The 27389-nt window shown below is 39.8% G+C and overlaps 1 long non-coding RNA gene across 2 annotated transcripts in view; it reads right to left on the bottom strand.

Annotated features, from left to right (window-relative positions):
- LOC141985890 (uncharacterized) overlaps positions 1 to 27389 on the bottom strand; it is a 225898-nt gene that overhangs the window by 49388 nt on the left and 149121 nt on the right. For both annotated transcript variants that reach the window (XR_012639052.1, XR_012639051.1), the window contains one exon: positions 12660 to 12821. This is a non-coding gene — a long non-coding RNA (uncharacterized LOC141985890). The remainder of the gene's footprint in view (positions 1 to 12659; positions 12822 to 27389) is intronic.

The raw sequence follows: 27389 nt of genomic DNA, 5'->3' as shown, positions 1-27389 counted from the left end.
TCTAATTCCAGGCACAATACACATGTAAATTCTAACAACGTGGCAGGCACAGGAAGGAAGATAGGGAAATAGTGAGAGATCATCTGGTTCCTAAACTAAAGAATTTGTAACCACTTACCAGCTTGGTAGTTCTTGTTTGCAGACACAAGTCCACATCAACAGGCACAACATAGTTAAAGCTCAGTTAATCATGGTCAACTAACAGTGTTTCACCCAGGGGTCTAACACATGGCTGTCTTCTTGTAATCAATTCAACACACCTTTGCAATGTGGACAGGACATCCTACGCATGTTTGTGTAACTGGTTTGGGAGATTCTCTTTCCATCCAGAGCGGCATGGTTAGACACATTGCATGGTACTATCTCTGTGAACAGTCTGTGAGCACAATATCCCTTGCTGTGAGCAGGACCAAATTTAGGGGAAGGCGACCAAGGCGACTACGTGGGGTGCTGAGCTTGGGGGGCACTGGATTCGGGGTGCTTCCAGACTTTCTGAGAACTACCTTTTCTTTGAACCTTGTAGAAAGTTGTCAGCCATGCCCTCATGAGTATATAAGGGGTGGAGTGTTGCCAGACCGTCAGTGAGATATAAGAATAAAGTGAGAGCCCAGCTGCGATATTCTGAACCTTGTTTTATTGTGTAATTGTAAAAGTGTTTTTAAGACTTGAAGAGTGTAAGTAGTAACTAATAAAGGATGTGTTTACTGAGACACCAGAGATATCTATCAAACCCCTATCTACGCAACAATATAAAGAAATATTGTTACTTCTTTTACCATGCTGAACACCTAATGTTTGACTTTCTAAGACTGTGGAACTAGACTTTGGCTCTCCCAAATACTGTTTGTTTTCCCCCATAGAAAATAAAAGATGCCCCCTTCAGGAGTTCAGTATAGGAAATTAAATCTAGTTTTCAGCAAGGGGCAAATTTGATGGGAAAATATCTGAAACACAACATATATACCAGGAGTTAGGTAGTAGCAATTTTCCCAGTGCAGAAGAAATCAAGGAGCGAAGCATAAATGATGGAAGTCCTATTACTATTCCTATTAAGGAATTAGCAGATTTGCCTTAAGATAAGGAATGGAAATGGGAGGAAAGTGATGGAGATTTGTCCAGTTTTCCTAGTAGCATAAAGGAAAGTGATGACAAAGAAGAATGTAAAGGAGAGTAACGACAAAGAAAAATCTGGCTTACATGAAAAGGAAAAAAACGATAAAGAAGAATTAGCCTTACACAATGACAGAAATAGCAGTGAGAAAAATGGCACACCACAAATCGATATACCAGATCCTGCTTTATGGCCAGTGATCCTAAACTCTGCTGATTTTGATCTTACAATTTTGAACGGGGCAGGCAAAATCATGGATATGATGTTTCCACTAAATGAGCAGAAGCAACACTTCTCAAAGTCACACTGCGAAAGACTGTGAAAGAATGATGAGAAACTGAATCAGCATTGGCTAGTTTATTCAAAATCAACTGACAAAGTATTCTGGTTTTGTTGCAAAGTATTTGACAAGAATGCAAAATCATTGCTTGCACTTTCTGGGTACAATTACTAGCATAACTCAACTGATGCACTGAAGCAACGTGAAAAGTCACTTGGCTATTTTATGGCCTACTCCAAACGCATGGAGGTCAAGTCCAGGCTCAAGCTGATTAAATGGATAGACACAGAAACTCAGCTGATTATTAATGTAGAAACCCAGCACTGGAGGAACATGCCTGAGCACCTGATCTCAATTACCCTCTTTCTTGCAAAGAATAATTTTGCTTTCTGGGGCCCACTGGATAAATTGTTCACTGAACATAATGGTAATTTCCTTGGTTTGGTAGAGCTCCTGGGAAAATATGATGATACCATGCATGAGCACCTATGTCAAGTAGTTCATAAAGAAGCTATGGACTGCTACTGCTGCAAAACAATTCAAAACAATTGATTGACCTTATGGCTAGGAAAGTGCTTGATAACGTATTGATGCAGCTCGGCAAAGCAAAGTACTATGCCGTAAAAATGGACTGCACTCCCGACATTAGTCACAATGAAAAGATGTCATTTACAGTAAGATTTGTTGATGACAAGGATGGCTGTATCCAAGTAAAAGGAACACTTTACCTGTTTCCGGTCTGTGGACGACTCTACTGGACTTGAAAATGCTTAACAAATCTGTTTATGAATGTTTGGAATGAGAATAAAATAAAGTTTCAGGACTGCTGCGGCTAAGGCTATGACAACAGCGTGAACATGAAGGGCAGAAAGAGAGACATCCAGGCAAGGATCCTTGTGTGAATCCAAGAGCTTCCTTCATGCTGGTGACTGCCGTTCCCTCAACCTAGTTGTGTCAGATGCAGCATCATCTTCTTTAGATTCAGTATCTTTCTTTGGAATACTACAAAGGATATGCATTCTGTTGTTAGCATCAACTATCAGATGGAAGATCCTCATGGACAATCTTACAAATCTGACTGTAAAGCCACTAAGTGGCATTTGCTGGGAAAGCCACATTGACAGCATAAGGCCAGTGAGCTACCAAGTGACTGAGGTTTACGACACCCTGATGGAACTGGTGCAATCAAGTAAAACTGAGGCCGGAATCCTATACAAGGTGCAAAACCTGGCAAACCAGATCACTGACTTCAAATTTCTGGTCTCAGTTGTGATTTGGCATGATATCCTGTGTGACAGGGTTGGGCCAGATGGCTACAGGAGAGTAATAGGAGGCAGATAGATTAGCCCCATGTTAAGTAGGTCCCTTTTCCCTGGGTAAGGTAACGGAAGGTTCCAGAACAATCAGGAACCTTCTGGAGACAATTAAGACAGACAGGCTTATTAAAACACCTGCAGCCAATCAAGAAGCTGCTAGAATCAATTAAGGCAGGCTAATCAGGACACCTGTGTTTAAAAAGGAGCTCACTTCAGTTTGTGGTGCGCATGTAAGGAGCTGGGAGCAAGAATGCAGACTGTTGGAGGACTGAGGAGTACAAGCATTATCAGACACCAGGAGGAAGGTCCTATGGTGAGGATAAAGAAGGTGTTGGGAGGAGGCCATGGTAAGTAGCCTAGGGAGTTATAGCTGTCGCACAGCTGTTCCAGGAGGCACTCTAGACAGCTGCATTCCACAGGTCCCTGGGCTGGAACCCAGAACCCGGGTTCCCCCCAAACCTCCCAACTCCTGGTCAGACACAGAAGAAGTTGACCTGGACTATGGGTTCACGAAAATGGCCAAACTGAGGGCTGCCATGAAGCTCCAAGGCGAGCAAATCCGCCAATAAGCGCAAGACCCACCAAGGTAGAGGAGGAACTTTGTCACACCTGTTACAAGAAAACATTGAAAGCAAAGCATTACAAACTCAGTTGATGAACATCTTGACCACTACTACTTTGATAAGAAGCTGTCTTGATTTCATTGTGGCCTACAGAGACAGTAGATTTTAAGATGCCATCACTGCTGCCAAAGAAATGGCAGAGAACTTAGGAATTGAGCTTGTCTTCAAGGAAACTCATGTTCATCAGAAGAAGAGACACTTTGGTTATGAGGGCAGAGATGAGGTGATGGGAAGCTCAGAAAAAAAATTCAAGAGGGAGTTTTATTGCTTGTTTGTTGACACTGCTCGAGTGTCCATAGAAGAAAAGTTTGGAAAATGAAGAACCACAGAAGGACCTGGTTTTTTTTTTAAGACCTTAATAAGCTGCTGACAGATAGGAAAACACTCCTGAACAATTGTGCAGACCTTCACCAGATGCTGACATGTAGGGAATGTTCAGACGTCCATGATAAAGACCTCCATGTTGAATTGGACATCATCATATTTTGCAACTCAGGAAGCACTCTCCACTCCAAGTCCTCCAGTTCATTCATGATGCAAAGTTGAAGGACACTTGGCTAATGTGTGGCTAGCTTTAAGGATTCTGCTCATATTGCCAGTCACAGTCGCAAGTGGTGAGCACAGCTTTTCGAGGCTCAGGCTCATCAAAACATATCTTCGATCGACAATGGCCAACAAGAGACTACTTTGCTTGCTATTTTATCCCTTGAAATTGCCACTGGCCAATCTTTGGATCTCTCTGACACTGTACTTCAGTTCACAAGGGCAAAGGTGAGAAAAGTGACCTTTTGAACTAAAGGACTAGGCTACAACTAAAGGCTGTCACCTACTGTAAAACTATTTAATACTGATCCACCCAATGATGATACACAATTCAATTTCTTGATGTTAGTACAGTTATTCTTAAAATTAAAAAGTTTATATGTTTAGAGGAAATTAATTTTTTTATTTGCTTATGTATGGCATGAATAAATACAGATTCATGCAAATGTAAATTTATCATCTTATATGACAGGGATAAATCATGCATCAAAGTCAGGAAATGGACTACAAATGCAATAAAAATAAAGTATTCAAAAGTTTAACAAATGGAGGGGGGCACCGAAGATGCTCCTAACTTGGTTCACCATTTGGTCTAGGGCTGGCCCTAGCTGTGAGCTGTCCAGATTTTCATCTAGAACTCTTCTTCAGTAAAGTGTTCCCTTGAACCCCTGAAAAACTGCTGGTGGTGTTGGTGGGGAAATGACTTACATGATAAGCAAGGGACGAAAGGGAGATAGGGTCAGGCTGCTTGGATCAGTGTCCCTGCTGAAGAAGCTACTAAATTCCATTGTTCTTGGCTACCTTCTGGCAGGTCTGTGGCTATTCAGAGAAGCAAGGGCATTTTACAATCTGCCAGGGAAGATGTGAGGGGGCCTTGTTTTGGGAAGTAAGACTCTGGGACCCAGTGTCACTTCACCACCTCCCGCTCTAGGCTGGAGGGAGGTGAGATGAATCCTCCTCCCTTCCCTTCTCTCTGGTTGGCTGGTGTTGTAGATGGCCAAGCAGTGCAACATAACATCACATGCAAATCTACTAAAGCACCAAGTTTAACCCATTTGATGTGTATCTTTCTGTTAGCCTAATATCCACCATGGCTTGCTGTGGTTTGCACGCACAAGAGCAAAAAGTCTGCCATTTGAATGAGCATCATCACCTCAGCTCTGCACACTGAGAACACTAACGAAAACAGAGTAGGATTTTCTATCCCCAGTGTGACATCTCCAGCCCTGATGCAGAAAGTGTATTCTGGCCTCCTGGCTAATTTGAATGGTATTTAGGTTTCAAAGTTTACTTTAGTTGACCCACTCAGGGGCAGAGCGATTGTTGCGCTCTACTAATCAAGCTGATGGAAAGATCACCTGGTATCATACACCAGTAATTTCGAGCAGTTGCTTCTGTTCCAATGATCAACCACTTTTGGCTTTTTTTCTGATAGACGCTATCTACCAATTCCCTCAAACCAGCCATTTTAAGGATTTTTCTCCTATATTGGCCATCCATCCATCTGTCTTTCTCTAGTAATTTTCATTCTACAGTACTTTAGTCACATTTTCCAGCATATCATTGTTCCCTGGAGCCTCTTAGGCTGCGCCATAAAGCTATCTTCTTTATGTCCCACACCAGTGCCTCCAGCTTCATGCCATGCATCAATGGCACCTTATTGCTCTGCCTCGCTAGCCTTTTAGCCTGTGTCCATGGATACAGGCCCAGGCCTTAATTAGGATAACACTGAAACTAAACAATGAATTTATTAAGTAAAAATGTAAATTAGGTTCAGCTAGTTGCAGGTGCTATCATTTTCACTGAATGAGCTTTCAGTGAAAAGATGACTAAAAAAGGATAAACAATTCTGAATCACAGATTCTTGCTTTTATATTAAAAATGTGACAAAAGCTTCATTTTTTACTTGAAGGGAATAGGTGTTTCCTGAGTCGTAACTGGTTTTCCTTAATACTACAGTCCTGCTCTGAATGATATCTAAGCGCCATACCAGCTTTCCTCACCATCTCCTTACCCATCCTGGTCACTATCAAATATTATCAGATGAACTGGAAATACAGAAAAAGGATGTTTTCTGTATCTCTAATGATGGAGTTGGTAAGTTGTTACTGACAGAGGGTATGGATAGTCATGTGGTGGTGGCAACTAGTTAGGATTGGTGAGTTATTAGAAATTAGTTAGAAGTAAAAATCGATTTTAAACTTTTAAAATTCCACTAGAAAAAAATAACTTCAGTAAAACCAGAATCACAAGTTACTTTACCTAGACTGGGCCAAATCTCACTCACGTTAGGCTGTATGTTCCCTGGAGCTACTGTGAATGTTTGTTTCTGAGGGTGCCCATTCCCAATCTGCATTTTATTTCATTTTGTTATCAGTTTTGTCAGTAAAACTCCCCGACTGCATGCTCCTTTTTTCTGATTTATGGTAGGCCTATGTAGCAGTATATTTCAAAAAACAAAAAAATGATGCTGATTATTATTGTTTAGTTTTAGACTAGTCTTTAAATAAGAGAGGGAAATGTTTTTTGTTTGTTTTCTTTTTCATTTTGAGAACTGCCAAGCAATTTGATTGCAGAGAGATCGCTGTACAGCCAGAGGTTGATTCACCTCTCACTCACTTACACTGGTATAAAACAGGAATAACTCTACTGAAATCATTAGTTACATCAGAGTAAAATAGGTGTCAGTGAGAGAAAGGTCCTCCTTATTCAGAATTAAAACACTAATATAAGTTAAATTTATTTAACAATTTTTTGTAATATTTAAAATCTGTCCCTGTCTGACACAAGGAATAGACAGCTAGAACACTTAAAGTTAGTAGAGTTCCCCAACAGGCTTGTCTTCTTTGTAAAGTTAACAGGAGTTGTAACTTGAGTGTCCTCTAATGCAAGCCTGGTCCACAGGGATTAACCTTTAACTTCATTGTAGTGGTGCTTTTAACTCAATTTGCACGGCTCATAAGGGAGTTCAGGCTAAAGCGACTTGTCAGCTGCTAACATGACCACTCTGAAGTGTGGGGACAGGTTAACTCCACTCAATTGCCACTAGTCCCCCAATACCTTCCCACAATTCACCCCTTCTGCCCAGAAAGGAGAGATTTTTTCCCCATAATGCACTGTGAAAGACTTCATAGATCAGCTCATCTTACTGCAGTGCAAAGTACTGTGGGATATCCCCCCAAAAGTAGAGGTGCCACACACAAGTGAGTGCAGCTGCAGTGAGGACTCAGCAGTCCAAGTGGTATTTTGCAGTGTGACTGCTTTCTCTCAAGCTAGGCTAACTCAAGAGAAGTAACTTGAAGGTGGATAACTTGAGTTAACTCTGCAGTGAAGACCTACACAAAGCTATTCCCATGCACTGTGCTTCCCAGCACCATTCCAGTGAGGGCAGAAAGTGTAGTCCAGCAGAAGGATGTTAGGTTAGCTAGTGGGAGAGATAGGATCTTTTCCCAAATCTGCCAGATCACTGTATGATCCTGGAAAAATCACTTAACATCTCAATGCTTCAGTTTACCCACTTGTATTATGGGAACAGTAATGCCTACCAACTTTTGTAACACCCTTTGGACTAGACCCACTGAGGAGTTACTTGAACAAGTAGTCAATGGGACTATTATGTGAATAACTGCCCACTAATGGATATAAGCGGTTCATAATCTAAAGCTCTGAAGTGTATGGATGCATTATTTATGATTCATAAAAATCTACCATCCTATAAAAAGGTTGAATATTTTATATGTACAAATCACTTCATACACAGAAGAAATTATATTCTTTTAAAATACAGAGAGCCAGATCCTCCACTGTATAAAATGGCATACCCACATTGACTACAGTGAATGGTATGGGACTTCAAATGATGGGGAGGGAAACTGTGCTAACAAACTGTGTTAAAAAAAAAAAAGGTATATTTGGGTGTTTTTTTCATTATTTTTAAAAATTAAAGGAATCAGACTGCCCTGGCAGGGTCCATGTATATGGAGAGAATGTCCTCATATTAACTAAGATAGAAGACCAATTTAGGGTAAAAATCTGTATGCAGGCAAGCCCTAAGGAGTGATATCCATTGGTCCCATTAAAAAAAAGTGAGAAACATAAAAATTTGATTAAATTTCCCCAGAATGTGCTGACATATTGCTTCTTTAAAAAACCCTGAAATCTTTTCTTTTTTTTGCTGAAAAATACCTAATATTAGTCTCTCTCTCTCTCTCTCTCTCTCTCTCACTTAAATGGCTGCATTTGAAATGAGAACTGAACTCGTTAAACTCACTATAAAACTCAATAAAAATCTGAAGTATCCCACAATTCTGTTGTCATCTATTCATTAAGCCACAGTGGAACAAAAACAAAATTACATCACTGGCTCCATACCAAAGCAAAACAGAACTTGACATCCAGCATGCAGGTTGATATTCACTTAGATTACATATTACAGTGCTGGACATACAGGTTACATCCACAGCATCTGAGGTACTAAAAGATATTAGTGATGTGGAGTATATTTCCTTGGAGTAAGCCTACTCTATCTTTGGTTGTACTTTTTAGAAGGCAGCTAGGTAGGTAGTGTCTATGGAATCTGGCTGCCTCACAATTATGGTGTGCTGCAGCCACTATTTATATGCTAACCAGTATTGTTTCATTGTTCCCTTATGCTCTCCCAGGCTGTTGGTTACATTCACCTGTTGCCTTTTGTGTTATACTTGGTGTGACATTGCACCCCATAGAGCTTTATGGAAATATGCTTATGAATGTAAATATGACATAACTGGAATATGTTTATGCTACATATATCATGTAACATATCTCTGCAAAGGTTATGATCTACTGAATATATTCGTCCTATTAGTATGCATATATCATTTTTGTATTTGAAGTTATGATTACTGGCTGTGTACTTGTTTGATTTTAAGTAGCCTTAGTAAGGCATTTGGGCAGCTTCTTTAGAAAGGAATTTGCAAGTTAAATGCCCAATCAAGAAACACTTAATGGACAATGGATCTTGGAAGGCTCCAATCCACATAAGAAGTCTACCTGAGGGCATTCAAGGTAGCATGTGAATAATGGCTGCTACCTGTAAATTCTGAAAAAAGAAAAGGAGTCTTGTGGCACCTTAGAGACTAACCAATTTATGTGAGCATGAGCTGTAGCTCACGAAAGCTCATGCTCAAATAAATTGGTTAGTCTCTAAGGTGCCACAAGTACTCCTTTTCTTTTTGCGAATACAGACTAACACGGCTGTTACTCTGAAACCTGTAAATTCTGAGTCGTGCATGGACATGTGACTTGCCCATGTGACTCCAAAACTCCATCTTATAGATGGGATTCTACACTGGGATGGAGGGGGACCACCCACAAGAGGAAATCTATTTAAGCCCCTAGGAGACCATTCCATTTTTTCTTCAGCTGGCTCAAGAGATAGCCTCTCCACCCCCAAAGGATACCTAAAAGAAACTGGAACAAAGGACAGTAACCACAGGGGTGTGAGTGATTGCTGGACCCAGACTAGAGGGAGGCTAGTCTGTAAAAGAGGCTTACTGGAACATCTCTGAGGGTGAGATTTTATCTGTATTCAGTTTCTTACTGTATTAGGCATAGACTTGTGTGTTTTATTTTATTTTGTTTGGTAATTTACTTTGTTCTGTCTGTTACAACTTGGAACCACTTAAATCCTACTTTCTGTATTTAATAAAATCACTTTTTACTTATTAATTAACCCAGAGTATGCATTAATACCTGGCCGGGGGAGGGGCAAACAGCTTTATACAGGGGTAAAACAGATTTATTTGGGGTTTGGACCCCACTGGGAGCTGAGCCTCTGAGTGTTAGAGACAGGAACACTTCTTACACCATTTTCAGTTAAGCCTGCAGCTGTTAGGGAATGTGGTTCAGACCTGGGTCTGGGTTTGTAGCAGGCTAGCGAGTCTGGCTCAAACCAGGCAGGGCACTGAACCCCCAAGCTGGCAGGGCTCAGGGGTAGTCTCAGCACATCAGCTGGAAGTTCCCAAGGGGTTTTCTGTGGTCCAACCCATCACACTTGGATAGTAAGCTCTTCAGAGCAGGGACCATCTCTTTGTTATGTATTTGTATATGGCCTAGTACAATGGAGCCCTGGGCACTACCATAAGACAATCAAATAACAAACAAACAACAATAATATATAATTGGCACATTCTGTACGAAGGCATAATTGGCATCATTCTGTGCCCAGCCTACGTGAAGATCTATTATTTATTATATATTTCTAATAACACCATAACTTTACATGGCACCTTAAAATGATGAAAAAAAACCATGTCCAGCTCTGAAGAGTTTAAGTCTAAGGCTTCAATTGGATTTCGTTGAGTGGACCCCGTGCCTATGCAGAGCCCATTAATTTAATTTCACAAACATAGAGCACTGAACAGTGAATGCGTACAATGAACTGTTAAAATCTACAGCCCACAAATTATTTGCAGGGAGTATTTGAGATCACATCCGGTCACCCTAGCCCTCAGTGAGTAGTGCTTCCATGAATAGTCCCATTAAAACCAATCTGATTTCTTGTCTGAGTAAGTATGACAGAATCATGACTAGAGCGCTTCAACTGAATTTGCATCTGACAGGAAGTTCCAATATTTCAACATTTGTATTCATTCCAAAAGAGGGTGAAAAATCAAAAAGCTGAACATTTTTGCAAAACAAAGTATTCAATTTCATTTCACACTTTCCTGTCAAAAATCAGAGAACTGTTCTGAAATCAACATTTTCCCGTGAAAATGTTGATTTTGCCAAAACCCCATATTTCCCTGCGAATTTTTTCAGTCAATCAGCCCTAAATGTAACATTCATAAACAAAACAGGCAAAATTGATCAAACGAAGATTTGCTAATTCTCTACAACTTGCTCAGCTCTCACCAAGACAGCACTGACTGCAATGGGTATTGAAAACAGATTGGCCGTACCACACTAAAGGCCAAACAGTTTTTAATCCCACTTGAGGAGGAACAGAGAGGGATATATGGTTGGCATAATTGTGCAAACACCGGTCATTTTCCTGACGTACACAGGAAATGTACTTGTTTGATTCCTGTTTCCAGACCACATCATGTTGTCTGAGGTTGCTGAATTTTACTTGCTAAAGAAATAAGGATCTGAAGGGAAAATTTGAAAGGAATAGAACTTTAAACTTAGGAAGAGTCAGGGAAAGAGCAGAATAGGCTTGGCAAAATGGAGGCGTTCATATAGTGAAATAAATGGCACATGTTCTTTACTTTTTCTTCTCCTCTTTTCATTCAGAAAAGCATAGGAATAAGAAAAGGAAAAATACAGAAAAATAAAAGTAGAAAAAATCTTCCTGGAATGAGGGAGTGGTGTGTTTGAGTGCTGTTCAGCCTCTAATTTTTATATTTGCCTTCAGTCACGCCACATAGGACAGTTACAAAAGGTTATATCCTTGTCCTGGCAGGGGATAGTGTCAACAGATTGAAGCACCTATTACACTTAAACACAAGTGACAGAATTAAAGGTATATATGAAACCTTCATTTTATCACTTCCTGACTTTGAGAGAAAAAAATTCTCACAGCCCGAGAAACCAAAATCAACTCGTATGAGAAAGGGTGAAAAAATGAAAATGCATGTGAAAGAAAGAGAAAGTCTTAGAAGACAACAAACTTCTGAGTTCTCTGGATGCAGCAATCAGGAAGAGATTATCCACTGAATTAACATACTCATATACATCCATCAATTCCCAAAACAAAGGGAAGCCACTATTAATGCAAGCACGGTCAGAAACGTGATTGTAAAAATGCCTCCTTCTTACTTAACAGATCAGTACGCATACCACAAGTATTCAGTGTCAGTTTGATTACTTTTCAACTGCTTACTCCTGACAGACTTGCAGAACCAACACAGCATGGGAGAGTGATCTGGATTCTGCTCTACTCCCGTATAATCAGACTCCCGTATAATCAACTAAGTTCCAATGGCAAAATGTTTATTGTTGGTGAAACAGTTTGATTGATGGGGGACTTTGGAAGTTACCCTAATATACAAGTCCATAATGTTCATTATGGATAACATAGAAGTGATAGGTTTCAGAGTAGCAGCCGTGTTAGTCTGTATTCGCAAAAAGAAAACGAGGACTTGTGGCACCTTAGAGACTAACAAATTTACTTGAGCATCAGCTTTCATGAGCTACAGCTCACTTCATCGGATGCATTCAGTGGAAAATACAGTGGGGAGATTTATATACACAGAGAACATGAAACAATGGGTGTTACCATACACACTGTAACGAGAGTGATCAGGTAAGGTGAGCTAATACCAGCAGGAGAGCTGGGGCGGGGGGGGGGACCTTTTGTAGTGATAGAGAATTGATTGGAATTTGTTTGCAAAACCATTTTCTTCTTATTGTTAAAATTGTCTGATGCCTGAAGATGGGATTTTCAGAGATACCTTGGGGATTTGGGGACCCAGTGCCTATTAGTTTCTATTTAGGTTAAAAATCTTTAAGTGTCTTTGAAAATCTGAGACCATGTAATTTAGTGGGGAGAGGTTAGAAATTGCAGTTGCTTAACAATGTTTCGGTGTTGCCACTGTCCATGTAAACTGGAATGCCAAACAAAAGCATATGGATCACCTTGGATAAGTATATATCATTCCTAATTCAATAACAGAAAATGTAACCAAGAAGCTATAATATAAGATATAATAATATAACAAGGCTTTTCTACCATTCTATTAAAGCAGAAAAGTATTATAAATAAAAGCATGTTCAAGTCAGGCAAAGCTCAAATCCCCTCTTACCTGAAGTAATTGTAATGAATAAGCATTGCCAGTGATCCATGTCACCTTTCTTTCTTTTTTTTAAAAACTTTTGTTTTCCTTCATGTTCTTCCAATTTTTCTTTCTGACCTTCTTTGATTCTCTCACTGTCTCGTTTGCTTCTCAAGTTTCCTTTTTTGCAGCCTGTATTGAATAGCACATTATTCTCCGTCAGTATCTACTCTCAGCTCCTGCCAAGTCTATCACACTCCCCAATCATCCTACACTGAGGGAACAGATTCCCTCCTGCTTTAATGGTCTCCAGTATCATTAACCAGGCATCGTTCATTACTCAAGGCCAGCCTTATTTTCTGCTTCAGTGATCTTAGTTCTCAATTAATTTTGCAGATTTTAGACAATATGGATGATATTTTAATATTTGTTAATTTTCCTGTCCAGGGTAAACTAGTGTCTATCTGAATGGAAATCACAGAAAAAATATACATTTCAGGAGTAAAAATGGAAACTTTGATATAAAAAACTAATTCCAGAAGTCACATTCAGTTGCAAAAATTTGATGGAAGCTCACACATATCCCCTAACTTTCAAAACAAAAGAGAATGATAAACAAACCTTCACCTACTTGCATTGCCACCAAGTGGTATTTGACACATTATAACACTAGGGATGAGAATGACCTTCATACTGAAAGTTATGTACTACAATCTGATACATAACGTACTATGGAGACAGATACTCAGGACTATCTGTTTGGCATCTAGCACAAGTCAAGGGGTGAGCCCAAAAGATGGGTGGCTGCAAAGCATTATGTTGAAGCTTTTTGGTCATTAGGCTGCCCATCCCAGCCTGAAGCCCTCTAAGTTGTGCCAGGTATAAAGGTGTCCAGGATAAGCACATGCCTCCTGTGCCATGGGGGTAACAAGGAATGGAAGGATTGTTTATAGAGATGACTCTATGCCACTGAAGGATTTCCCTATGAGGAATTCTCAACTGGCTACTTAAATTGCCTTTATGTCAGCCTTCTGCTGTCAGAGCGGTGCAAAGAGCACAGGATAGGGTCTAGGATCAGCCACACAATGCTTACATCTTTGGTGACATGTTACATTCAATATATGTAGTAAATTGTACAGTAAATCAGTTACTCTGTATATTTAAAATGTGCATTTAACAGTATAAACAGAGTACATCTCCATCAAAAGCATTAAGCACATGCTTAAGTGCTTTGTTGGATGAGGGCTAATACTGAAAATAACATTGCTTTATAGTCCATCCCCATAATGACAGGGAATGTTAAGATGTATCTTAAAGATATAAAATACACCTGCTCTACATAAAAAGAGCCAACAACATTAAATGAAATACAAAAGCCCGCCCATTAATATGTAAGCTATATTTATTAGTCTAAGGTTTAGGGCACCTGTACTGGTATAAATATAAAAACAATTTATTGGCCAGTGTCAGGTTGAACTCCTTTGGTACCACCAGCAACCTCATTAAACAAAAATCCTAGTAAATAGCAGAGTCTTATAGTTAATCATGTCCTGAAAGTCAACAAAGTGAGGCTTTGTGGAAAAACAAGCAAAGTGATTTACCAGAGTTGAGGACTCCACCAAGACTACTCTGTTCCCAGTCCCCGCAGAGTTCTCATCCAGTCTCTGTTAGCAGAAACACCTCAGATGATCTTGTGATGGGTTTGGTCACAGAGACCCCCTTGGGACTGTCACCTGATGTGCTGAAATTACTTCTGAGCCCATTTTCCCTGCCAGCTTCGGACTCCAGAACCCTGTCTTGTTGAGCCAGACACACTAGCCTGCTGCAACACAGACTCAGGGTCCAGGCCACACATGCAAAGCTGCAGGCTTTAAGTGAAAACAGTTCTGCAAGTCCAGCACCCAGACACCGAGCTCCCAATGGGATCCAAACCCCAAATAAATCCATTTTACTCTGTATAAAGCTTATAGAGGGTAAACTCATAAATTGTCTGCCCTTTATAACACTGATAGAGAGATATGCACAGCTTTTTGGTCCCCCAGGTATTAATCGCTTACTCTGGGTTCATTAATAAACAAAAGTGATTTTATTAAGTATAAAAAGTAGGATTTAAGTAATTTCCAGTAATAACAGAGAGAACAAAGTAAGTCATCAAGCAAAATAAAGCAAAAACATGCAAGTCTAAGCCTAATACATTAAGAAACTGATTACAGGTAATATCTCACCCTCAGGGATGTTTCAATAAGCTTCTTTCACAGACTAGACTCCTTCCTAGTCTAGGCCCAATCCTTTCCCCTGGTACAGGGTCGTCATTAGTTTCAGCAGACATCCCAGGTGGTAAGCAGGGGCTGTCTCAGACTGGCAGCCACTTTTGTCCTGCTTCACCCCCTTTTATAGCTTTGACACAAGGTGGGAATCTTTTGTCTCTCTGGGTCCCCACCCCTCCTTCTAAATGGAAAAGTACCAGATTTAAGATGGATTCCAGCCTCAGGTGACATGATCACGTGTCACTGTAAGACCTCATTCTTCATTACCCATCGGCTGGCCCACAGGAAGACTTGCAGGTAAATAAACTCATTCATAGTTCATTGATTGTGAAGCACCCTTAATGGCTTCCACTTAATATGTTTACATCGGTAATACAAGTTTATATCTTATTTTTCTAACTTCAGATATAGAAATAATACATGCTGTCAAGGTTCCTCCCCCACTCTGAACTCTATGGTACAGATGTGGGGACCTGCATGAAAAACCTCCTAAGCTTATCTTTACCAGCTTAGGTCAAAACTTCCCCAAGGCACAAAATATTCCACCCTTTGTCCTTGGATTGGCCGCTACCACCACCAAACAAATACTGGTTACTGGGGAAGAGCTGTTTGGACAAGTCTTTCCCCCCAAAATACTTCCCAAAACCTTGCACCCCCCCCTTTCTGGACAAGGTTTGGTAAAAAGCCTCACCAATTTGCCTAGATGTTTACAGACCCAGACCCTTGGATCTTAAGAACAATGAACAATCCTCCCAACACTTGCACCCCCACTTTCCTGGGAAATGTTGGATAAAAAGCCTCACCAATTTGCATAGGTGACCACAGACCCAAACCCTTGGATCTGAGAACAATGAAAAAGCATTCAGTTTTCTTACAAAAAGACTTTTAATAGAAATAGAAGTAAATAGAAATAAAAAAAAAATCCCCCCTGTAAAGTCAGGATGGTAGATACCTTACAGGATAATTAGATTCAAAACATAGAGAACCCCTCTAGGCAAAAACCTTAAGTTACAAAAAAGATACACAGACAGAAATAGTTATTCTATTCAGCACAATTCTTTTCCCAGCCATTTAAAGAAATCATAATCTAACACGTACCTAGCTAGATTACTTACTAAAAGTTCTAAGACTCCATTCCTGGTCTATCCCTGGCAAAAACAGAATATAGACAGACCCACAGACCCTTTGTTTCTCTCCCTCCTCCCAGCTTTTGAAAATATCTTGTCTCCTCATTGGTCATTTTGGTCAGGTGCCAGCGAGGTTACCTTTAGCTTCTTAACCCTTTACAGGTGAGAGGAGATTTCCTCTGGCCAGGAGGGATTTTAAAGGGGTTTACCCTTCCCTTTGTATTTATGACACATGCAAACAAATAGGATGAACACACTTCGTAGATTACAAGTTTTCTAATGACACCATACAAAGGGTATTTAGTGTAAAGTATATTCCAGTTATGTCACATTCATAAGCATATTTCCATAAAGCATATGGAGTGCAATGTCACATATCTCACCTGTTGTGATAATACAGAGAGGGAGCAACAGACAGATGGTTTGTAAGGTAACCAAGATCCTACCATATAAGTCTTCATAAATCAAAATCCACATCTTCAAAACAGGGCATACTTTGGATAAAAGGTTTAATGTGTTCTTTATGTCTTTCACGGCTCGGTAAGGGCTCACCTTAAGGCTCACCTCTGCACTGGGAGTGGTGCAAAGATGCACTGCCAGGAAGCAAGGCTGGAAAATGCTTGTTGGAGCTCCCAGAGGCAGGACAATTATTTCATGGGATGCAGCATACTCTTCGCCATGCAGTTAGCCAGCTTTGCTAGCTAGTGCATAGGGACAGCAGAACCACACCAACCCCAGATCTCTCCAACATCCTTTGAGAGGGACTGTAGCTGTACTTTCTCCTAACCAAGAGAAACTGCACCATCGGGATCTAACAAAAGAAACACGGAGCTGAGTTCCATCTGCCTACTGACAGGATGGAAGTCGCCTCAGTAGAGCAGAAGGGCAATTTGTCCAACACTGCTCTCTGGGAGCTGTCAGAGAAAAAAATTTTTAAGAGCAGTGCCTCCCACCTCATTATTCCAGAATCTACAGGGAAGTTTAAAAGAAAAAACAGCCTCTTGGTCAAGGTATAGAAAGATGTTTATGGTCCTGAAAGATTCAGCATGGAAAAATTACCTATGTTAATCACAATGAGGAGATCAAATACCAACACAAGAGTGCACTCTCTATACCATAGCCAGACTCCAAGCCAGATGGAATCGGGTCAAGGAAGTTTAACTGAAAAAGGCCAGCACACAACATAATTATGAAGAGATGGCCTTTTTTAGTTTTTTATTATACAGTATTCATTTCCACAGCCTCTGCTTTAGCATATCTTCTTGCTTCTTGGGAAAATATAGGAATAGTTTTGCTCATGAGAAGTGAGTTAACAGTCCTAGTATTAATTACATACTTAGTCCCTAAACTAAGACAATGTAATTTTTACACATGGATATAATGTTTATTGCATACACTTCAGAGCCCTAATCCAGAAGATATACCTCTTAATATTCCTTTTGTAAATGTTTTCAATTATTATAATTAAAATGTTCTGAAATTTAATGCCAGACTAAATACCTGTTTTCAGTTGTAAAACTTGTGATCATCCAGTTTAGTTAGTTGGTGAAATATTAAAGCTCAGTGATTTATTCTTTCATATCATTCAGCAGAAGTTACAGGTTTATATTATTCTTCCTATACTGTTTCAGAGTAGCAGCCGTGTTAGTCTGTATCCGCAAAAAGAAAAGGAGGACCTGTGGCACCTTAGAAACTAACAAATTTATTTGACCATAAGCTTTCGTGAGCTATCCGATGAAGTGAGCTGTAGCTCACGAAAGCTTATGCTCAAATAAATTTGTTAGTCTCTAAGGTGCCACAGGTCCTCCTTTTCTTTTTCTCATATTGTGTATCTCAGAGTACATAGCACAGATATGAATCTAGGACATGTCTTTCTTCTTTGAAGGTGATCAGTGTGTGGGTCTTCAGTTCATGCCTATTAGGCTGTCTGCACAAATTTACATAAAAGATCTTAGCTGTATTTTTTTCAATAAAAAAATCACAAACATCTCCTGGGGCATATATCAGGTTTGTTTGCCTATCCACTTTTCAGGTATCACCAGCTCTTTACTTTTCTGGCTACATTAACTTAGGCATTTTGTGGTACAGTCAGAAACTGGCCTCTACATCGAGCTTTTGAACCATGTGAAATCTTTTGAGCATTTTAAGTTTTGAGATCCCATTGGAGTCATTCTTATCCTGTGGCAGGATTCCCCACATATTGACAGAAAAATTGATTAATTTCCCTTGCCAGAGTAGGTATCATATTAATCAATAAACTACCAGTGCAAACTAATGGATGGTGGAGGGGTGTTTTCCATTAACGAGAAAGTGGTATGGTCGGATAGCCTAAGGAAATCAATTGCTTGCCTACAAGAAAAGAACAATTGGTTGTCCTAATTTCTGGTTTGCTTTTAGAGTAATTGAATGCTTATGGAAAATCTTGTATAAGTACATTGTCTTTTCCTCTTGACTGTTAAGTTCTTCACTGGTGGTCTGCAAAATGTTGGTAAAATAGTTGTAATTTATGTTGTTACATGATGCCCTTGATAGAAAAGAAATCTTCTGCAACCGTGATGAATGGGACCCAAATCAGGAAGGCTCTGTAACATATAATTAATCATACAATACAATCCTAACAGCATTAAAGTCATCAATTCAGCAAGAACATGTGTATTTTGTATACCCAATATATACATTTTGATTCTTCTCTCTTTTACTTCTGAAGATCCTTTCTTTCCCCACCTGTTTGTGTATCATCATGTTTGCTGATGCACTCATTCTTTGGCTCCCAAATAAAAAGAGCCCCAATGAATGAGCCTGCAGACTTTATGCTGATAAAATACAACTTCGCCTCCCAAAAATTATATATTTTTGGAGGTGAATGGAGGAGAGTGAGAGAGGAGAGCAGAGGCTGTGATTTTTTTCAGAACTTTTGCTTTCAACCCTGGCCAAAACCAGGAAGCACAGAGATGTGCCAAGTGAAAAACAAATGAGTGATCTGAGTAGCTTCAGACCTTCAAAATGATTTGGTTCTGATTCAGTTTGAGAGAAGTTGTAAAGCATATTGACAATGCAATAAAGATAGACTAGCACTCTGTCAAACAAACAGCAATTAACTTTTGTAATAAATTATTATGTAAGTAGGAGGAGTTTCAGTTCAGTTGAAAATGCAATGTGTTCATTGGTCCCTGCAGGCTCACAACAGTATAGACATACATAAGTACAGAAAAGGCACATTTAATAAACTAGTGAATGTTACACATTTATCCTCTTCCTGCAACCCCCTTTAAGGACAAAGATGCTTCAAAGAAATGGAGAAAGGGTAGTCATTAAACACCTTATTAAAAAATACACAAGAATGTTTATTGTCTGTGTTTTACATGGAAATGCACTCTCCCAGATTGTATGTTATATGAATTTTTCATCTACTCACATAGCAGTCATTTCACATTTCATCTGTTCTGAGAAGCAGATGGAAAAATAGTTATCACTTTTTTTAAAAAAATCGACAAAGAACCCCAGGTGAATTGCACATTTACAGTATATGATTATCAATTCTGTCATTTTCAGAAGATTGACTCTCTGCAGTCATCCTGTCCTTTTCTCATTCCAGGAGTGCAGACACATTGTTTCATGATTACAACCCTATTCAAAGTATTTCAGTAAATCTTATTATTATAGTCACCCCTCAAAGTCTAGAGAAATGGGAAGGTAGGGCTAAAAAAAGTTTCATTCTCTATAACCAATATTCAGAGACAAAGAAAATAAGAGCTGCTTCAAACATATTTTATTTCTAACAACTCCATTTTAAAAGCACCCCTTTTCCACAGACAATAGTTAGAATTTCATTATAGAATACCTCTGTAAAAACTATTTAATTTTCGACTACATGGAGGGAGGATTTGATCTCTTATTAAACATTTTATGGAAAAGTCTAAAAGTGCTTTCAATTATTCATCTGAATTGAAATCTAGGCCTTGGAAACTGCTGGCATTACACACACACATAATATTATCAGCCCACTGAGTACTATTTGGTCATAAAATGCTGCTGTAGCAACATCTCTGTTACAGCTGCTGGTGCTCAGGCAACTTTTACTACAGTTATAAAGCCATTTATTACATTTTCTTTATGATGCTAATGCATCGCGGCCTGTTATTTTATTGTCCCCACTGTGACAAAGACTGAAATGTATGATATTGTGCAAAAAATACAAGCCGACTAACATACCCCACTGCATTAAAAATCTCTTAGATAAGCTTAAGAGGCTCATAAAAATATTAACAGGGGATACCAAAAGGGAAATATTTGGTGGGACATTTTCTTTCATTTATTTTATTGCTCCCAGCAGAAAGTTTTTTAATTGTGCTTTGTCAAAACATACAAAAGATAATATGAATATGTGACTTTTTTCTTAATTATAATGTCATCAATATGGTAGAACATAATTTGCAATTCACTACTAGGAAAGATGACAAGATAATATCCAAATAATCATTTGAAAAGGAGAAAAGTCATTAAAAATAATCATGTCCATGTACCCAGAGGTATACAGTAATAGATAATTACAATTTGTTCAAATCGCCTATATTTAACTTTCCCTTTAACATAAATCTGTAGTAAGATAATGCAGGAAAAAAATCAATTCACTTAATTAACTGATACCTGGTGCTATGGCTCACTTAGAGACTCACTCACCACCACTACTATAACTCAAATAAATATTCATTACTGTTTAACTACGATGGGATCTCAGGGTTATGACTTGGATACGCTTCTGAATATGGATTGTAGGCTAGTTGCTTTTCTTAAAAAAAAAAAGAATAAAGAAAGGGTGGAGGAGGGAGAGTGAGTCGGATGTTTCCAAAGTGCTGAGACAATCTAAGGGAGATAATGCATCATAGAAGTGCTTTCTGACAATGAAGATTCCAGTCTTTTTCCCTTGAAGGAGCCATTTGAAACAGAGATACAACATCTGAGAAGTCCAAGATGTTCGTTAAGATTTTCAAATCCGCCTGGCGATTAATTTTATTGGGAATTGGGCATGCAAATCCTTAAAGTGGCTTTGCAAATAGCCTACATTTTTAAGAATCTAAGGAAAATTGGTTAATTTGTGCCATTTCCCAGTCTTTCTATCTTCTTCTTATTAAAAAGCATGAATGGTATTTCTATTGGCTGCTTGCCTTACAACTTTGTCACAAGAAGTTATTAGATTTTTAAATAACCATGTCACACAACTTGAACCTTATCGATACTTTATGTTTTCAGAAGCTGTACTATGAATTTTTTTCTGATTCATCTCTCTGAGGTTGCAAAGGAGAGATCAGAGCCAATCAAAATATAGATTAAAAACTATGAAAATATTAACTTATCTGATATTTATTTCACTGAGAAAGGACAAAATCTTGAGATGCACTGAACATCTGCAAGTCACTGATTCTACAGAGTAAGTGGAGCCAAGAATGTAGGACATCTTCTGGAAGATAGTGTGATATGAACTGTAATGATATGACATGTGATATGATGTGTCGAAAGAATAGTAAATATGGCAGGCGACGAGCTTGGCTTCACAGTGAAATCCTTGCTGATCTTAAACACAAAAAAAAACTTACAAGAAGTGGAAGCTTGGACAAATGACCAGGAAGGAATATAAAAATATTGCTCAGGCATGCAGGAGTGAAATCAGGAGGGCCAAATCACACTTGGAGTTGCAGCTAGCAAGGGATGTTAAGAGTAACAAGAAGAGTTTCTTCAGGTATGTTAGCAACAAGAAGAAAGCCAAGGAAAGTGTGGGCCCCTTACTGAATGAGGGAGGCAACCTAGTGACAGAGGATGTGGAAAAAGCTAATGTACTCAATGCTTTTTTTGCCTCTGTCTTCATAAACAAGGTCAGCTCCTGGACTACTGCACTGGGCAGCACAGCATGGGGAGGAGGTGACCAGCCCTCTGTGGAGAAAAAAATGGTTCAGGACTATTTAGAAAAGCTGGATGAGCACAAGTCCATGGGGCCAGATGACCTGCATCCAAGAGTGTAAAAGGAGTTGACGTATGTGATTCCAGAGCCATTGGCCAACATCTTTGAAAACTCATGGCGATCGGGAGAGGTCCCGGACGACTGGAAAAAGGCTAATGTAGTGCCCATCTTTTAAAAAGGGAAGAATGAGGATCTGGGAAACTACAGGCTAGTCAGCCTCACCTCAGTCCCTGGAAAAATCATGGAGCAGGTCCTCAAGGAATCAATTCTGAAGCACTTCGAGGAGAGGAAAGTGATCAGGAAGAGTCAGCATGGATTCACCAAGGGCAAGTCATGCCTGACTAATCAAATTGCCTTCTATGATGAGATAACTGGCTCTGTGGATGAAGGGAAAGCAGTGGATGTGTTATTCCTTGACTTTAGCAAAGCTTTTGACACGGTCTCCCACAGCATTCTTGACAAGTTCAAGAAGTATGGGCTGGATGAATGGACTATAAGGTGGATAGAAAGCTGGCTAGATTGTCAGGCTCAACGGGTAGTGATCAATGGCTCCATGTCTAGTTGGCAGCCAGTATCAAGCGGAGTGCCCCAGGGGTCGTTCCTGGGACTGGTTTTGTTCAAAATCTTCATTAATGATCTGGAGGATGGCGTGGATTGCACCCTCAGCAAGTTTGCAGATGACACTAAACTGGGAGGAGAGGTAGATATGCTGCAGGGTAGGGATAGGATACAGAGGGCCCTAGACAAATTAGAGGATTCGGCCAAAAGACATCTGATGAGGTTCAACAAGGACAAGTGCAAAGTCCTGTACTTAGGACGGAAGAATGCCATGCACCGTTACAGACCAGGGACCGAATGGCTAGGCAGAAGTTTTGCAGAAAAGGACCTCATTGTTCCAGTGAACAAGAAGCTGGATAGGAGTCAACAGTGTGCCCTTATTGCCAAGAAGGCCAATGGCATTTTGGGATGTATAAGTAGGGGCATTCCCAGGAGATCGAGGGACATGATCGTTCCCCTCTATTCAACATTGATGAGGCCTCATCTGGAGTACTGTGTCCAGTTTTGGGCCCCACACTACAAGAAGGATGTGAAAAAATTGGAAAGCGTCCAGCGGAGGGCAACAAAAATGATTAGGGGACTGGAACACATGACTTATGAGGAGAGGCTGAGGGAACTGGGATTGTTTAGTCTGCGAAAGAGAAGAATGAGGGGGAATTTGATAGCTGCTTTCAACTACCTGAAAGGGGGTTCCAAAGAGGATGGATCTAGACTGTTCTTAGTCGTAGCAGATGACAGAACAAGGAGTAATGGTCTCAAGTTGCAGTGGGGGAGGTTTAGGTTGGATATTAGGAAAACCTTTTTCACTAGGCAGGTTGTTAAGCACTGGAATGTGTTACCTAGGGAGGTGGTGGAATCTCCTTCTTTAGAGGTTTTTAAGGTCAGGCTTGACAAAGCCCTGGCTGGGATGATTTATTTGGGGATTGGTCCTGCTTTGTGCAGGGGGTTGGACTAGATGACCTCCTGAGGTCCCTTCCAATCCTGATATTCTGTGATTCTATGATCTGAGGCATAAGCAACTAGAGCTGAGGAGCCAGCCACCTGATATAACATGGATAAGGCAAAATTATCTATCATGACTAGTACACTTCTGTTTCCTCCACCTCAGCTTTCCTCCTTGCTGAAGCAAAAGCTGGAGTTCCATCTTCTCAGGAATTTTCAGAAAACATTACATTAGAACTGGCCACGAAAACCAAACATTTTGAACGTTTTCACAAAATGGGATTTTGTTGACACATTAGTTCTCATTCCCTCTCTTTAGTCAGAAGAGGCCAGAAAGCCTGGATCTCAGAAACCTTATACAAGAACATAAGACCATACTGGGTCAGACCAAAGGTCCATCCAGCCCAGTGTCCTGTCTTCCGACAGTGGCCAGTGCCAGGAGCCGCAGAAGGAATGGACAGAACAGGTAATCATCGAGAGATCCATCCCATTGCCCAGTCCCAGATTCTGGCAAACAGAGGCTAGGGCCCCATACCTTCCCCCAGAAAAATTAGTCAAAATCAAAATCAATATGTTGGCACAAAACATTTCAGCTTTGACAAAACACCATATCTCAAGGAAAATACATTCAATCAAAAATGTTCCAACTACATCATACTGAGTCCATCCAGCAGATGACTGTACTGAAAACCTCTGTATTTAGGTCTTACAAACAGTTCCAGTCACTTTCCAAGATACAAAGCATAGTATAGAGCTGAGCAAAAAAAAATTATTTTCATTTTTTCTCAAAACAAAAAAATGGATAAAAAATTCATTCAGGTCAAATAAATCATTTTGAAAGTTGATTCAAAATGACATTTCCAAACAAAAGGTTCATTTGAATTGATTTTTCATTGAGAAAATTTTTTTTTCCAAAATGAAAAATCAAAATGATTAATTTTGACATTTTCTAAAGGAACCATCTTAATGTTTCTGAATTTTGTTTTCAGGTTTTTTCTCAACCAAAAATATGCACTGAATTAGACCCAAATTTGTCAATAGTTTTGTCAGTGATTTTTTTCAGTGAATTTACTATTCAACAAACATTTTGTGTCCAGCTCTAGTATAGTATACAAATACAAAAGTATAGTATACAAATGATTACCTTTAAAACAAGCAAAGAAACATTTTAAGCTGTGTTTGTTTGAAATTTAAAAACAAAGGCTTGGATAGTAAGTCTGCCAGTGTGTTCTTCGTATTCAGACTTTTACAAACTCTTCTTGCTGCTTATACAGTTTACATTTATGGAATGAAAATATAGTTTATAACATCTGCATCATAAGGTAGGATTACAGCATAATATTTACACTTTACTTTAGCATACACATATATACCCAATTTTTCTGCTTTGATCGCCTTCAGAGGAGGTTTCTCAGTCTATGGTGTAGCCTGAGGGTATGTTTTCACTACAGAGATAACTCAGGCCATTACCAGGTGTTGCCCCAGATCCACTCACATTCATACACAAAATCCCTTCACTTGAGTTTAGTGGTGCTTTAAACCTAGGCTATCGAGCCCAGATGGGGATGTGGGTTAGAGCCCTGGTTCTACTTTCAGTTGGGCTGGTAACCTGTCCATTTTGCAGTGAGGATATCAGCTAAATCACTCACATCACATGCCGATAGTCCTCCAATGCCTTCCTACAATTCTCTCCATGTGCCCAGAAGGACAGGCAAATTCTCCCAAAATTCACTGGGAAAGAATCACAGAGTTCTTTGTCTTACTGCAGAACAAAGAATTATGGGGTATGCCCCCGCATAGTGCAGCACCAGCAAGGACACAATAACAGATCTCAGCATGTGTGTATAAAGTTGCAGTTGGGCGTGTCACTACCTGTATGTGTGCTGGTAAAATGAAATCGGAAGCCTGAGGGAGAGATTGGGTGGCTTGGCTCAGCAATACAGTGTGAAGGGAGCCCAGGCTGGTGGAAACCCACCACATGCTCCTCCTGTGAACTCCTGGGTTAGTTTACTGACACTTATCCTCATTGAGAGGAGGCTGGCTTCAATGATGCAGCTGTTCCAATCGGTGCAGTACAATTTGCACCCACAGTGGTAAATTAAACCATTGACCTTCCTAGAATTTGTGTGCACAGCAGGTGCTGAATACTTCTCAGGATTTGGACTAAAGGTAGTAATATAATATATCAGTATAATGTGAATCATCCCCATGACAGAAGTTATAAAGCTAATGGCAATAGAGGAAATGAAGTGAGGACTCCAATTGTAAGTGTGACACTGTCAGGCCAGGTGCCATCTCTTACCAAGACTGCAGGCATCAGCTAAGAACTTACAAACTCATAACTGGAGACCAGATCAGTTCACGTTTGTGTTAGTGGTGCTCAAAATAGGTATTAGTCTTATAAGAATGTATTTAGTGTTTAAACTCTATAGACTGCTTGTAAGTCACCATGCACTAATCTTGTTTGTAATGACTGCATTCCATGCTCTAAGGAAATATGTATGTTTTGTTTTATAACTTTGAAAATGTTTGCTCTAAACTTGTGAACTCAGATGGGAAGAGTGTTTCCCCATCAAAAAGAGATGGGCCACCAAGGAACATTGCAATACAAAAGATTGTGGAACGGCCCTCATCTTATTGCTAGAGGTGGGTCCCTCGAAGCCCAGGTTGAAGCACATCTGTAGTCCCAGGTAGGGAAACTTTTGCTGTTGCTATTCTTCTGTGTATAGCAGACTGTCAGTCTCTAGGACGATCTGTCTGGCACACTTTGTTCTGGACATTCAGAGAGAAAGACAAGACGCAAGGGATATGGTTTAAATAGATCATAAGTTTATTAACTCATCTAGGAACAAACTGGCAATGACTCATGCAGTATAGGTCAACATTCCTTCTTTAATCATTTCTACCAGCCATCATTCCTTCACCCCTCCACAATTGGTTCCAACCCATCACTGAGACCCTACTGTCCTCCCCTCACAAGAGAGGGAGGGGCTAGAAAAAAGGGGATGTGTCCTTGCTCTTTCAGACATTAGGAGCCCTAACACCCTTCCCCAAAGGGGTGCCTTCCCCATCGTCCACTTCCAATACCAGTTTATCAGGAAGCCAGACTTCCTATGGAATGAGTGTAAACAAAAACAAAACAGACCATGATTTTGAAAAATGTTGCGATATGCTAGGACTTCTTATTGTTTACCTCATATACATTTCTGAGCACACAGAAATTTTGAAAACATGGCAGAGGCTCAAGGTTACTTATGAGAAGCAGAAGCATGTTCCCACATGTAAGAAAAATAATGAAAATTCAACTTCAAAGGGAAAATTAGATAAAGGAGGAAGCTATGCTCTTCCAGAACTAAATATATGTGAATCTGCTCATTACAAAACTACACTTTCAAAGCAGATTCTGCGGGTACAGAATTTGCCACATAACCAACTACTGTCACAGAAGTGTGCTGCACAATCTAAACTGTCGTTTGATTTAAAATGAAGCTTCTAGCCCTTATGCTTACAAATAAAATCCTAAAAATAGAAACCAATGTGGCATCTTCAAAAATGTTCAACATTGGCCTAACTGTTCCCATTGAAATCAATGGTAAAGTGCCCTTTGATTTCAGTGGCAGAGTTAGACCAGTGCAAAGTGCTTCTGAAAAACTCTACCTGAAATATAATCTTCTGCAAGATTGCCTTCTTGAATCTGCAAGCAGCCTGAAATCAGAGTGCTGAAAGGTGTGAGCTCAATGTGCTGTTAGCAGAAGACCAATTAAAATGTCAACTGTTAACTATGCCACTGCTGTTCCCTGTAGCAGAAATATCAAACTAATCTGATTATCCCTCATTGATAAATGTAGTGGCAGAAACTGGAGGAGGGACAATGGGGAAGTTAGTTGATGTCAAGGGTTGTTGGGGTTCA

Source organism: Natator depressus, chromosome 4 (assembly GCF_965152275.1).
Source record: "Natator depressus isolate rNatDep1 chromosome 4, rNatDep2.hap1, whole genome shotgun sequence".
NCBI lineage: Eukaryota > Metazoa > Chordata > Testudines > Cheloniidae > Natator > Natator depressus.
The sequence above is the reverse complement of the archived record's forward strand: the minus strand, read 5'-3'. Positions and strand labels throughout refer to the sequence as shown.